This window comes from Wolffia australiana, chromosome 11 (assembly GCF_029677425.1).
Source record: "Wolffia australiana isolate 7733 chromosome 11, ASM2967742v1".
Lineage (NCBI taxonomy): Eukaryota > Viridiplantae > Streptophyta > Magnoliopsida > Alismatales > Araceae > Wolffia > Wolffia australiana.
This window is the reverse complement of record NC_135845.1, coordinates 12,534,676-12,549,115: the sequence shown is the minus strand read 5'-3', so window position 1 is coordinate 12,549,115 and position 14,440 is coordinate 12,534,676.

The window sequence follows — 14,440 nt, the reverse complement described above, 5'->3', positions numbered from 1 at the left end:
CTTTCTTCATTTGTACTCCATTCCTTGGTGATGGTCCCCCATTTAACTTCAATAGGCTCCTCCCAGTTTTCATCTCTGATTTTGGTTCCCTCGTTCGTTGACTATTGTTCTGGTGACATCCGTCATTGGCCCATGCTTACACCATAAGTACAGTTGACTCAGATCATGCTCTAATTCCTTGAATGACTAGTACCTGCCACTCCCAGATTAAACATGGAAGACCATAGTTCCTATCTTGTTTCCTCTGCAATTTATCGCTAACTATCTAACATGATATTGTCGTCTAAACATGATATAGAGCAAAGGGATGGCAAATGATAGTTTTGAAAATTTTTGATGTTAACTAAAAATCTGCTATAGAAATAGATATATTTGGATATGTAAATGGATGGGGCCAGTGTGAGCATCGATCAATCACGTTAAAGAAAGGTTAAAGAAAACCCTTTTTTAAAAGAAACTTTGTAAAAGGAAATATTTCACCTTATATTCTTTTAAGCTTTTGATTTCCATCTTCTTGCATTTTCTTGGTTGCTCTTATTCCTCCACGTGTCACTTGTCATAGTTCTTATATTCCTTGGTATGTCAAATTTTGTTTTGCCAGCGGCTTGATGAACGTGATTCCCATCCGTTCCAAGTGAGGGAGGCCTCTCATCTTCATAGCCTGCACAGAAAAGATCTCCATCTTTTTGACTATATTTCTATCTTCCTATCTAACCCTCTATCTTTCTATCTCTACGTTACCTAACTATCTATCCATCCATCCCTCCATCCCTCTCTCCATCCATCTTTCTAAATATCTATCTATCTATCTATTTAACTAACTATCTAACTATCTATCTATCTAACTAACTAACTATCCTTCTATCTGTCTATCTATCTATTTATCTGTCTATCTATCTATCTTTCTATTTATCTATCTATCTTTCTATCTATCTATCTATCTATCTATCTATCTCTCTATCCATGTATCTATCTATCTGTCTATCTGTCCATATGGCTATCTGTCTATCTGTCCATCTGTCTATCTGTCTATCTGTCTATCTATCTATTTATCTATTTATTTGACGATCTATCTATCTATCTGCCTATCTATCTATTTATCTGTCTATCTATCTATTTTCAGACTATCCTTCTTCTCACTCTATCTATTTATAAAAATATCTATCTACTTATCAGTACATTGTGTGCTGATAATTGTATTGTGACTTGTTGTGTTGCATAATCTTTCGTATGTTATACCTTTCCCCATCATCTCAAACCATGTCTCAAGACGACATTCTTCTACTAGGTGGTATCGATCTTCTTCTAGTCAATGTTTTAGTGCATTTCATATTTGGTATACCTAGTTTGTCTATTCTGTAGCAACCCTGCACCTTTGAAGGTAAGCCTGACCTTTGATCAAAAATAAAAAATTTTCCCTCTTTAATAGCATAGTTGGCCAGGGCATCAGCTACTGAATTCCTTTCCCTATAGATGTGATTCATTTGTGTTATTTATTGATGTATACCTGCATATCTGTCCACCATTTTTGTAGTTTCCATAGTGAACATGTTTGAGTATTGATCATCTGACAAAGTGATGCCGAGTCCGATTCTGCATAACTGTTTTTATACCTTTATGATGACATATTTTGAGTCCATCCAGAAGAGCCCAGCTTTCCGCTTCCATGTTTGTACTTTCCTCATAGGTATGTGCGAAGGCAAATATTAGTGTACTACGATCATCCCGCACAATACCTCCTCCTGCTGCTTTCCCAGGATTTCCTTTCGAAGCTCCATCTATATTGAGCTTTAAGTGAAATTTCTTTGGCGGTAACCACCTGAGGAGAACTATAGAGTGAAAATATTGTTGTATACTTGGCTTCATTTTCCAATTTAATAGCCCTTGAATTTCATTTTTATTAGTAATTGCTGTAGGTTTGATATGGTGCTCGTATGTCTGTATCCAGACCTTTACCCTTTCAATAATTGATCCATATCCAATATGCTCATTCTCATATTTCCTCATATTCCTTTTCTTCCATATTTCCCAAAGAAGAAATATGCGTGATAGCTTTTGTACGATGAAAGCTTTGCTCTCTTTTCGTTTAGATTTGAGAGTCTGTTTGATCTAATTTGGTATTGAAAATCCCGGTGTTTGAGTGATTTTCCAAAAGTCCAAGAGCCAATTCCAAGTATGTGTAGCCCATTCTCCTTCAAAAAAAGATGATTGAGGTCTTCTCTTTGAGGGAGTCTTAAACAACATGCACACTTTGATGCTAAAGAAATTCCAATATTCTGTATATTCTGATCAAAAGGTAAGATATTTTTAATTGTCCTCCACATGAAAAATTTTAGCTTGCTGGGAACACCACTTTGCTAGATAGCAATTGCGATCCCCTGCTTTGGGCATTTATTGCGCACATGCTGCCATGCTGATTTTAGAGTAAGTCCTCCATGCTTCGTGATACTCCAAATAACCAAATCCCTTGCATGTGTGAGTTGCAAATTCTTCTTTCTTAGAAAGGTGATTGTATTTTCCTGGATACTGCTCTACCTCAAATATATTTCCCAATCTTGTTCGAGAAGATGTTTGACTGAGAGTTGCGGTTCATGAACACTAAACCTGGGATTATTCTCCAAACATCCCAATCCTGTCCAGTCCGTCGACCATGCGTTTATATCCCCTTTTCTGACTTTCCACGTTACCAACTTCTTCATCTCTTCCCATGTTTCTTTCAATTTCCTAATTCTCTGTGGCATGGTTCTTTGACGGTTTTCTCTATCCCAATTGCAAAATTTGGCACGAATAAGTTTTGTCCATAGTGTTTTATTTTTGAAAATATTCCATGTCTATTTCATTTGCAGAGCTTTCATTACATCATCCAGATTTCTTATCCCTAGACCACCTTCTTCGTTTGGATAGCACACATTGTTCCATGATGTCCATTGCCTTTTTTGTTCTCCTTCATGACTTGACCAAAGAAATTGGGCCACAATTTTCTTCATAGATGTTAGTACTTTTTTGGGAAAGTCCAATACAGATAGTGTATGAATTGGAATACTGTTCAGAACATGATTTATCAAAATTATTTTTCCATCTACCTATCCATCTATCTATCTATCTATCTATCTATCTATCTGTCTGTCTATCTGTCTATCTGTCTATCTGTCTATCTGTCTATTTGTCTATCTATCTGTCTATCTGTCTATCTGTCTATCTGTCTATGTGTCTATCTGTCTATCTGTCTATCTTTCTATCTGTCTATTTGTCTATCTATCTATCTATCTGTCTATCTGTATATCTGTCTATCTGTCTATCTGTCTATCTGTCTATTTGTCTATTTGTCTATCTATCTATTATCTATCTATCTATCTATCTATCTATATATCTTTCTATCTATCTATCTATGTTTCTATCTATCTGTCTATCTATCTATCTATCTGTCTATCTATCTATCTATCTTTCTATCTATCTATCTATATCTATCTGTCTGCCTCTCTATCTATCTATCTATCTATCTATCTATCTATCTATCTATCTATCTATCTATCTATCTATCTATCTATCTATCTATGTATCTATCTATTTGTCTATCTGTCCATCTGTCTATCTGTCTATCTGTCCATCTGTCTATATGTCTATCTGTCTATCTGTCTATCTATCTATCTATCTTTTTCTTAACAAACATTTTTGTTGATATGAACATGACAATACATTATATTACAATACATTTAGGCATAAACACTGTAGGTATTAGATTCCTTGTGCTGGTGTACATTGACTTGAGCATTTTGCACTTTTTTCCCCCAAATCTACAGTTTAATGGTACAACGTTTGTCCTTTTTGCCAGTATTTGTCATATCATGTCGCTTTGTTTTGCTGTCTATATTTCTCTTATGATGATATGGTTAATTAATTTGGAACGCATATAAACGTTATTGGGTCACTGAATTGTTAGCTAGGCTGATACATGGGCCTAGAGGGTCACACGCAAATGGTCTTTTAGACGTCATAAGATATACTTAATTTTTTGGAGTTCTTATGAAAAATACTCACTTAGTATAAATAGGGGAAGACCCTGAACAAAATTCATCGAGGCCAGAATCGTTCAAGGGCCTTCCCCTTCTTCTCCCTTAAAGATTAAGCTTTAAGGGTACTTTTAGCACAATGTTTTGATGTATGTTTTGATGAATGTTCAAAGTGATGCATGCCTCAATATGTGTTGTGATCAAAGCACAATAGGCCCTCAGTCAAGCAGGTCACTGATTGTATGTGAAGATAAAATAAGAGCCTTAGATATATTAAAAGGTTACATAGTTTGACCATACACTGAACTAGTCAAACCATCTATTTAGGACTTGTAATTTTATGACATAAAGATAAACATAGTTTTTACTTCTGTTCAGGTATTTGTATAAATTTTTCTTCATTTGATTTGTTGAATAATTTGTTCAAAATCTTAATTTCTACCTTTGAGTATTTATTGCCGAATTTATTAATGATTTAATGAAATTTAATTACATCATGATATTAGTATCAAATGGTGATATTTTCTTATTTAAATGTTGTGGTAAACATATCTTAAAGTTTAATATTATTTTAAATCTTAAGTCCTTGGCATAAAAGCTAGTTTTTACTCTTAACTCTTGAAAGGTATTTTGAATTCATGGAAAAATTGTAAATATAAAAAAAATTAAAATTAAAATGATTACTATTTTATATTGCTTAATCGTAATCAATGAATATGACTATTAAACTTTTGACAGATTACCATTATACCCTTTCGGATTTTCAAGTCCATATATGCAGTTTTGAGACCAAATTTCAAGTCCCCTTCTCTTTGCCCTTTGATAATTGCAATCCAAAACCTAGAGAGATTTCTCAACTCCTGGAGCAATTTGCAAGCCATTTTCTATCATTATTTGAAGAGAAAATTTGTTCTCAACATCAATCCAAGTCCATAAAACTTAGAATCGTTGTTTTTGGTGCAAGGTATTTCAAGATTAAAATAAAAGAAGGCTGGGATCCGAACTTCACACATCCTCGACCCTGTGATACGTTTATAATTTTTAGCATATTTTTTTTTACTGATTTTGAGCTTTTGTTCAACATATGAACTGTTTTTAACATCAATAAAAAACCAAAGAAATTTTAATCGCATCATTTGGTTTAGTTTGAAAAGATTTACAAGAGTTTGAAGTTGGACATAGAGGAATCGAGCGGTAAACAAAGGACGTTGAAAGATTGATCTCTAGACATTTCTATGATTTGTTTTTAAATACTTTCTTTGAGGTAACATTAGTGCAAAATTGTGTTACATAACTGTTTCAGGTGGAATCATTGCATTTGGCGCATGATTGAAAAAGATATTGGAAATTTAAGCATCAAAGGTCAGACGCGAATCTAGAATTTTATCCAAAGAAAAAGGTGGAGAGAAGAACTGAAGAAAGAACAACCACAAACAAGGCGGTATGAATCTTTATCTCTGAATTAATAAAATTTTGACATAAAAGTTTTCTTGTTGAAATACTTAAAATTGATTATTGTCTTGAATACTATTTTGAGTAGCCATCAATACTAGGTGATGTTGAGGAGAATACATTATTCAGAAATATACTGTTATTGCTAGATCTTTGTGATCACTCAGGTTAAGGCTTTGGGGGTCATAAGAAGAGGGGTATGGGGGCTAAGTTGAAGTCAATTAAGCAACATCATTTCATGGAAACCTTTGAGGGTTGGGGACGACAAAGCTTCATCGACTTTTTCTTTTTTCTTGGTATCCTTGTTCAGCCCTATTTCTAGGTGATTTACTTGGAGGGCATTCACACAAACTTGGTTAGGGCACATCATCACCTTGGGACAAATACCCCCGAACAACATTAAGGATTAGTTTAAGCTGTCTAAAAAAAATATCAATGTCTCCCATTTCCCCTACCCCATTTCTTAAGTAGAAAAATCCTAGGCAATTAAAATAAAAATAAAATATAAATAGAGAGCCTAATTCCCCCCCCCCCCCCCAAGTTATTCCTTGGCTACCTAAACTAAGAAGTGGTATCTAAGCTTACCTAGACTTAGAACCGTAACTGGTGTCTAGGAGTAAATCATATGGCTAGGGTTAGTGACTTTAGACATCCCTTTTTTGATGGAAAAAACTTCTCTTATTGGAAGAACAGGATGACAATGTTTCTTATGCGGACTAGTGTTGCATTATGGAAAATAGTGTGTGATGAGTGAGAAGAAGACCTTGATTAGGTCGATGAAATGGAGTTATCTCTTAACTCTAGAGACATCAATATTATCTTATATTGCATTGACCCATCTGAACATGAGGAGATCTCATCTCTTAGCACAGCTAAGCAGTTGTGGGATAAATTATGAACAGTCCATGAAGGTACATCAAGGGTAAAGCAAACTAGTTTTCCTATTTTAATCACTGAGTTTGAGCTTTTCAGGATGAATGAGGGGGAGATGATAAAGGAGATGATGGGACACCTAGACAAGATCCTAAACTCCATGAGTTCATTGGGTAAGACATTTAAACATTTTGATATTAACCAAAAAATCTTGAGTTCTCTTTCAGATGAACGAAACATGAAGGTGACCACAATTGAAGAGTCAAAGGACTTGGATGAAACACTCGCCGATGAGCTAGTGGGCTCTCTTATCATACACGAGATGAACAAACATTGAAAGAAGGAATTAAAGGCACATGACCAAGTTACTTCAAGTAAGTCAAAGGAGGAGAAGACAAAGGAGATAGCTTTGAAGAGCGATGAACACTCCACTGATGAAAAAGAGCAGGTTGCCATGCTCTCTCACAAGCTAGGACACTCAAGAAGAGAGGTAAGTGGTTAGCCTTTGAAAAAGTAAGAACTTGTTTTAACTGTAGGAAAAAGGGACACTTTATATCTGAATGCCTTGAAATGGAGAAGAAAGAAGATAGAAGAGGTAAGACAAAGGATGGAAGCAACCAACGAAGAAGGTTTGAAGATAAGAAGAAGAAGAGATCCTTTCATGCAACATGGAGCGAAGAAGATGAAGAACATGCACCAAATGGGAAGGAGCCCAGATCTGAGAGTGAAGATGTTGATGACTGCCACATGGAAAAATGAGCCTCACGAGGATTTACTTATGAATCTTCTTCTAAAGATGATTTATCGGATGATGAAGAATTGAAGACATATATAGATGATGACTTGGGAAAGAAATTAGAAAAATCTGCAGATAGCTCAAAGATCCTCAATATGATGTTAGGATCACAAAAACCATCATTCATCAAAGAAGGGATAGGATACGACCCTTCCTACAAGGGTAAGACGGACAAGACAATGACAACTGTGAAGAAGGCAGAGGAGGAAATAACAGTAACCCCCACTCCAAAGAAGAAGATAACATCAACATCAATATGGATGGATAAGAAGAAGAAGAAGACATTGGAGAATATAGACCTGACGGTCAAGAAGACTCGAGCTCAAGAGAGAAGTCCTAGGAGGTCATATCTCATTCATAAAAGTGAATGGATAGAGAACAAAATGGATAAGTATGTTTCTTATCCATGTGGGACTATGCATCCATGTCCATAAATGTTGCGTTTATAGGCCTAGATCTGAATGAACAAATCAAAATGATTCGCAGCGGATACTTGAACGAATCGAACAACATCAACAAAACAATTAAACAATGTACCATTACACAAATTTCAAGTGTGATTTCTTGGATCCTAGAACAACCCGAGTCGAGCTGCTCAAGTGTGCAGCCTCTAGGCGTATCCACACGATCCTCGGCACGTCTAATCTTCTCCTTCTCATTGATGAGCCCCGTTCAATCTTCGTCGTTGTCATTACGTCATCTCGATCACATCGGGGATGGAGAAGGGGTGTGGGAAGAGTGAAGAAGAAGGGGAAAGGCCCATGAACAATTCTGGCGTGGTGAATTTTCTTCATGGCCTTTCCCTATTTATATGACGTGGGTATTTTTCATAAAAACCCCAAAACTTAAGTATATCTTCCGACGTCCAAAAGACCATTTGCTTGTAACCCTCTAGTCCCATGTATCAGTCTAATTAATGACTCTAGTGGCCCAATAACATTTATTTGCCTTCTGAATTAATTAATTATATCATCATATAGATTAGTGAATGTCAAATTGATTTAGCCCAATTGATAGGTCGAGTCTCCAACACGTGGGGTGCCAAGCTATAGCTCATGTTCTAGAAGATAGAAAGGAGTGTGTATCGACTCACTCATGGAACCTATTTGTCATTCGTTACCGTGTATGCCTAATCCCTCATCCACTTAACGCTCGTTGGACAACTTAGGGTATGGTCAACTGGCAAACCCTAATCGATCATCTGAGTTAGTACTAATGCATTCAAAAATCTTCAGAGAACTCTTCTTCGATATTTCACTACCTTGGCCAAGGACTTCACCTCTTATATCGGGGGTGGACGATCCCATCTTGACCACTCAATCGTCTTTGTGAACTTCTTGATGTAGCTGAACTAAGACCCATGATTAGAGACGCGTTGGCCATAGCCAAAGTATGACTGTCAGTCTACAAGACATCTTTGGTGTCTCATGTCTAAGGACCACTTACACAACTGTGACGTGAATCAACCTGATTGAGAGTTTGGTACAATACAATTCAGGGATTCGTACGGATCAATTTTGTGAACTCTTTTCACGAAAGAGCACCCACCATTTATTCTTAGTGTCTCCACACTAATGGTTATGGGATCGGCCATACTCATCATATGAGTGAGGCTAGATAGTGGTATTCTACCTAGATACTTCAATGTTCTTCTCGTGTATCCTTCGAATATGAATGTTTAGAACACATCCTTAAAGACTAGTGATCTACGTATTACGATCTCATCATAATTCACTAAGTCTGATCATATATTCATGGACTTCATTATAAGCATCACACATGCACTATAATGAATATGTTGTATTAATAAATATTGAACGAGATGTGGAATGTGTGATTGGATTGTCGACCACATATATTTTCATCAAGAGGTATCAAGGAGTGGACACTAATGGTGTGTGATTAGGGGCCAACAATCTAGGGCTGTCTCACTATGGAACAAAAGGTGCTCCATAGTCTCAACTTGGGAGATACGAGGCAAGAAGTGCAGCGCGAGCTGAGCGAGTGACCTATACGAGTCACCCAATCATCAATCCGGAGACCACGATGTACGGAGTAAGGATCACCGGATGTCAGATGCAACGACCCTAGTGCTGGATAAGGGACTTCCCACGTAAATGCTACAAAGAAGATCTGCATGAGTAGGACCTGATGTAGCCCAGAAGCCCATTTTCTGAGCCCCATTAGCAAGTTGTGGCCCAAGAAGGAGACTCGTCTAGAACTGACAGTATCTGTAGAAATATACCTAGAGCCCCTCAAAATTCTCTAACAAGATCTTCTGACAGGATTTTCCTTGACAAGATCTTCTGACATGATTATCTCTTACAGGATTTCGTCTGACAAGATCTTCTGACAGAATCCTCTACCAGATTCTTCTTTTGCCAGGATCTCTGCTCTAACTTGTCACATATGCATATCTTCTATTTTGTCACACCAGGATCTTCTTGAGCCACACAAATATCTCCTGACAGCTTCTACAGGCCCTAGAATCAGCAGGATATCTCTGCTCAGGCCTGACATGCTGCTTATCCTCTGTTTTAGGTTGTCAGATTTGCTTTTCTCAATGTTTTGAGTTGTCTCATCATGGGTACAGTCATTATGGACGACCATGCACTTCTTGTGGCCTATATAAGCCCCCCATGTACCCCTGAATGAGCATTATTGAAATCTATTTTCTTGTTGAAACTGTTGTTTCTCCCCTCTAAGTGTTCTCTTTGTTAGAGATTGCTTGTGTGCTTGTGGATTCAAGTACAACCCCTTATGGACTTAAGGGTTGGAGAAGCTAGTTCTATGGATTCAGGAGTTAGCTACTTCAAGTAGAGCAAGGCTTGTGGACTCAAGTCGTGTTCCTACACCGTTCCTGTGCTAAGGCTGCGTCAGGACCTATCAAAGGCAAGCGTCCAAATAGCACAGTCATGAGTGGTCATGATGCGAGTAGTCCAGGCCTCGGATAACATGTCTAAGGGGAGGTCATGCTGCTCCCAAACATAGCATGTATTGCACGTGAGCAGTTCTGCCACGATCAATTGCAGTTGATGGGGTACAAAGCGAGGCTGGCGGGCTAAAGGCTCGTCGGCAAACCATGTGTCATACGAGGTGCTAATTGAGCCTCTGCCAACATACCAAGGTGTGACCGTAGATATCTCTAGCCAGTGTCGCTGCCAAGTTTGTAATCTACAATGGCCTTGGATGTCCATCTCTCTACGTGCCCACTCACCATACTTGGTAGAAATAAAACTCCTCAATGGGGAGTGCGTGGTGCACATACACCACATGAGCTTCTTCTAAAGCATGTCTTGGATGTGCTGGAGGTTTCTGATCCCAAGAACCCCCTCATACGTCGGCCGACAAACTTTCTCCCAAGAAATCCAGTGGTGGAAACTCTCTCCCTTGAGGTGACCAGACCATAAGAAACGTATGCACAGTCACTCCATAGAGTGGAAGACTCTGAGCAACTGTGAATGGAGCGCTAGGATATGCAAGGGAATACTCATGAGGACATGGCGAATAAGGTTGATGCATCCGCAAGGGAATAGCAAACAAAGTTTCCATCCCTCTAATTTCTTTCTCAATTTAACCAACAAGGCATCAAAATAGTGATGCATGGTCGGTCTAAGAAAAATAGGGCATCCGAGATAATCAAAACGGAAGCATCCTCATGAGAATCAGGTATAATATTGGATAACCTAAGAGCAATTTACAGTTGTGGATGAACCAACCATAAAGCTACTCTTGGAGGCATTGAAAATTTGGCCAATAGGCTTCTTGTACGTAGTGAGGACACTCGTAAGTTCCTTAATAGATTTTTAGATCCATCAAGGAAAAGGGTGACATCATTTCCAAATAGGGAGTGTGAGAGGATCTGACATCCCCTTTTCATAAGATATGGTTGGATGATGCCTTGGGCAATCGCTTGGGTAAGCGATCGGCTAAAGACCTCCTCCATAAATATGAAAAGGGTGGGTGAGATGAGATCACCTTGTCATAGACCTCTTGTGACTGTGAAGAATCCATGGAGTTTCTGTCCATGAGGAGAGAAAAATGGTTCTCTCTAATGCAGGTATCATTGAGAGGGATGAATACATCGGTGAACCCAAAGTGACATAACACATCGGTAAGAAAATTCCACTCGACTCGATCAAAAACCTTCTCCATATCCAATTTGATGATGACATTCGAGCTAGGAATATGAGTGTGTAGGGACTGGGCTAACTCATGAACTAGCATGATGTTGTCATGGATCTATCGACCCTTGACAAAATCACACTGTCCAGACGAGATGAGTCTATCAAGGAAGGTCCCTAGTCGATTTATAAAGATCTTGGATGCAACTTTGTAGCATACATTAGAAAGACTAACAAGACCAAATTCTCTAAATGAAGTTGGGTTGTCCACTTTTGGAATAAGTGCGAAGAAGTAGATTTTCAACTTTGAGGTAAGATTTCCTTGATAGCAAGCACTAAGCCAATGCCTATGATGTCACAACATGGGATATAGAATTCCATTAAGAATCCATTCGGTCCCATAGCCTTGTTCCTACCCAACGTAAAGACTACCTCAATCTTTGCTCGCTTAGGAAGGGCTGTGGGTAGTACATTTTTGTGGTCGGTCACCAAATGAGGGATAGAGGCAAGTAGGTCCTCACTCACGACAGTCGACTGTGAGGTAAGGAGTGAGCTATAATACACAATTCCAGTAGTCGCCATCTGGTAGGAGTCCTGATTGTACATCCCTAATAGGAATGTATAATTAGGACGGGCTTTGTGGCATATCGAGGCGTGAAAAAAAAAGTGTTTATGTCACCTTCTTGCAGCCATTGGATATGCGATTTCTGGAGGTAGAATATCTCCCGTTGTCGCATGGCCTCCTCAAGCCATTTGCTAAGCCTAAGCTTGCGCTCTCCCACTTCATTTGTCGATTCCACCATTTAAGGTAGAGCTTGAGGATCCTCAGTCTGTAACTAAAGTTTTCCATAGATGATTCAGAGATCTTTCCATGCGAGGGACTACGCACATAACCCTGAAAAGCTTCATGCTCTAGCCACATAGCTTGTAATCGAAATGGAGGGCGGCGAACATGAGTATTTGAGTCTAGAAGAAGTAAAAGCGGCGAGTGATCTGAGTAGTAACATGATAGCATCTCGATCTGCATAGTGCAATGTTGTTAGTGAAACAACGATCGAGCTGCTCGTACATATGCACATCTGCCTGGCGCTCATTGCACAATGTCCACTTCTCACATGTAGTAGGAGGCTCCACGAGTGTAGCTTGGTGAATAAAGACATTGAACACCTGCATAGATCGCGGCTGGGGCAGTCGCCCTCCGTGGCATTCAGTAGCAACCCGTATGTAGTTATAATCCCTGGCTATAAACAACGGGAGGTCAACAAATCTCGGGTGAGCCTGAATATGTAGAGTCAGTTCCTCCTAGGGGGCCTCTCGCACTAGTTGTCTATATGAGACGTAGACTACTGTGAACGTGTAGGGCCTTAGGGAGTAAGATACGACAAAAGTAACATACTATGTCCCTTCAGCAAGTAATTCTAACAAATAGTCTTGCTTCCAAATAAGCCAGAGCTTATTCGTGGAATGACAATAAACATAGTCCATTCCGAGTTTCCTCATAATGGAATGAGAGTTATCTGGGGTATTCATCGGCTCAATAAGCCCAACTATCCCTAGGTTGTGCTTATTGATTAGAGAAAGGAGGTGTGACTGGGTTAGAGGGCTGCCGATCCAACTACAATTCCAAATAAGACTTGGAATCATAAAGCTAGTGGCTCGCGTGATGCACCCTCAAGCCGGTGTTATATATGCGACGTGTATGGGGGGGCATCTGAGTGATGGTCTGGAGGCGGGGAGGTATCAGTGTCTGAATCCTAAAAAATAAAGGCATCATCCTCCTCTCTTGCAAAAGCGAGACCGCTAGTGTCTCCACAAGTATCCTCAGAACTAGTGAGTGAAGCCTAACGGTTAATCAAGCATTCCTCTTGATCAAATGGGATATGTGATGGATGGAGGTCGGGCAGGGAGGTGAGTATATCGGGTGCAGGTGGCATGTGGATAGAGGGGGACGGTGGGCTAGGGCTGTGGATGGGTGGAGGAAGAGGAGGGGATGAAGGTGGAGCTGCAGGGGGGGGTAGCGAGATGATGGAGGAGAGCCACTATCTATCCTTAGTGTCTCCATGCTAATGGCCAGGGACCGACCATATTCATCATATGAGTGAGACTAGATAGTGTTATTCCATCCATATATTTCGGTATCCTTCTCGAGTGTCCTTCAAATAGAAATATTTAGAACACATGCTTAAAGGCTAGTGATCTTCGTGTGACGATCTGATCATAATTCACTTAGTCTAATCATGCGTTCATTGATTTCATTATAAGCATCACATGTGCACTATAATGAATATGTTCTATTAATGAACATGGAACGCGATATTGAATGTATGATTGGCTTGCCGGCCACATATATTTCCATCAGTCATAACGTACAGTACTGTCGCCTTTGGCTTTTCCTGGATCCCCCTTGGATGCACCATTTATGTTAAGTTTGATGATCGATCTAGAGGGATGTGTCCAGTAAATGAATGTCGTTGTAATTCTGTAGGTGCCACTCCTTCATCCTAGGATTTAATTTTCTAATCCTTTCATCTATTCTTTTGCAGATATTTTATTTTGAGTTATCATATGTTCCATACATCTTAAACTGAGTTCGACTCCATCTAGTATTCACCAGTATTCATCCCATCTTCTAATTTATTTTTGTCACATTTTTTTTAGATTTCCTAAATTAAGAACATGGACAAATACCTTTTTAGCGTGGATGATTTGCTATCGCTAGTTTTTAACTGATTGAGAACATATGTACATATTGCATTGTGGGTCTGCTAACAAATGGAATACAGGAGAATACATATTGCATTTCTATGCAAACCAATTCTGAATTTATTTTGCCCATTCACTCATGAAAAATGGTGTTCCTTAGATTCCCATTGTGGGTCTTTGATATAGCTCTCACATTTTGACACTGTGTATTCCAATTTCCTGGATGTTCTGATCTATTAGTAGGAAATTAAATAATAATTGCCCCATGAAAATTTGGATATGATACATTGGTGCATACTATAAGTCCAAATAAACTTTGCAGTTTGATGTATGCTACAGATGTGTTGAGTGAACTCCCATGCCGAGTGGTATGAAAAGTATCCATTTGTGTTAAGAGTACAAATGGCTGTCTTTGGTGTTGGAGATAACTATATTGATATCTTTGATTTTCTTCAACATTGTCTCAAGAGTTACACATCCTT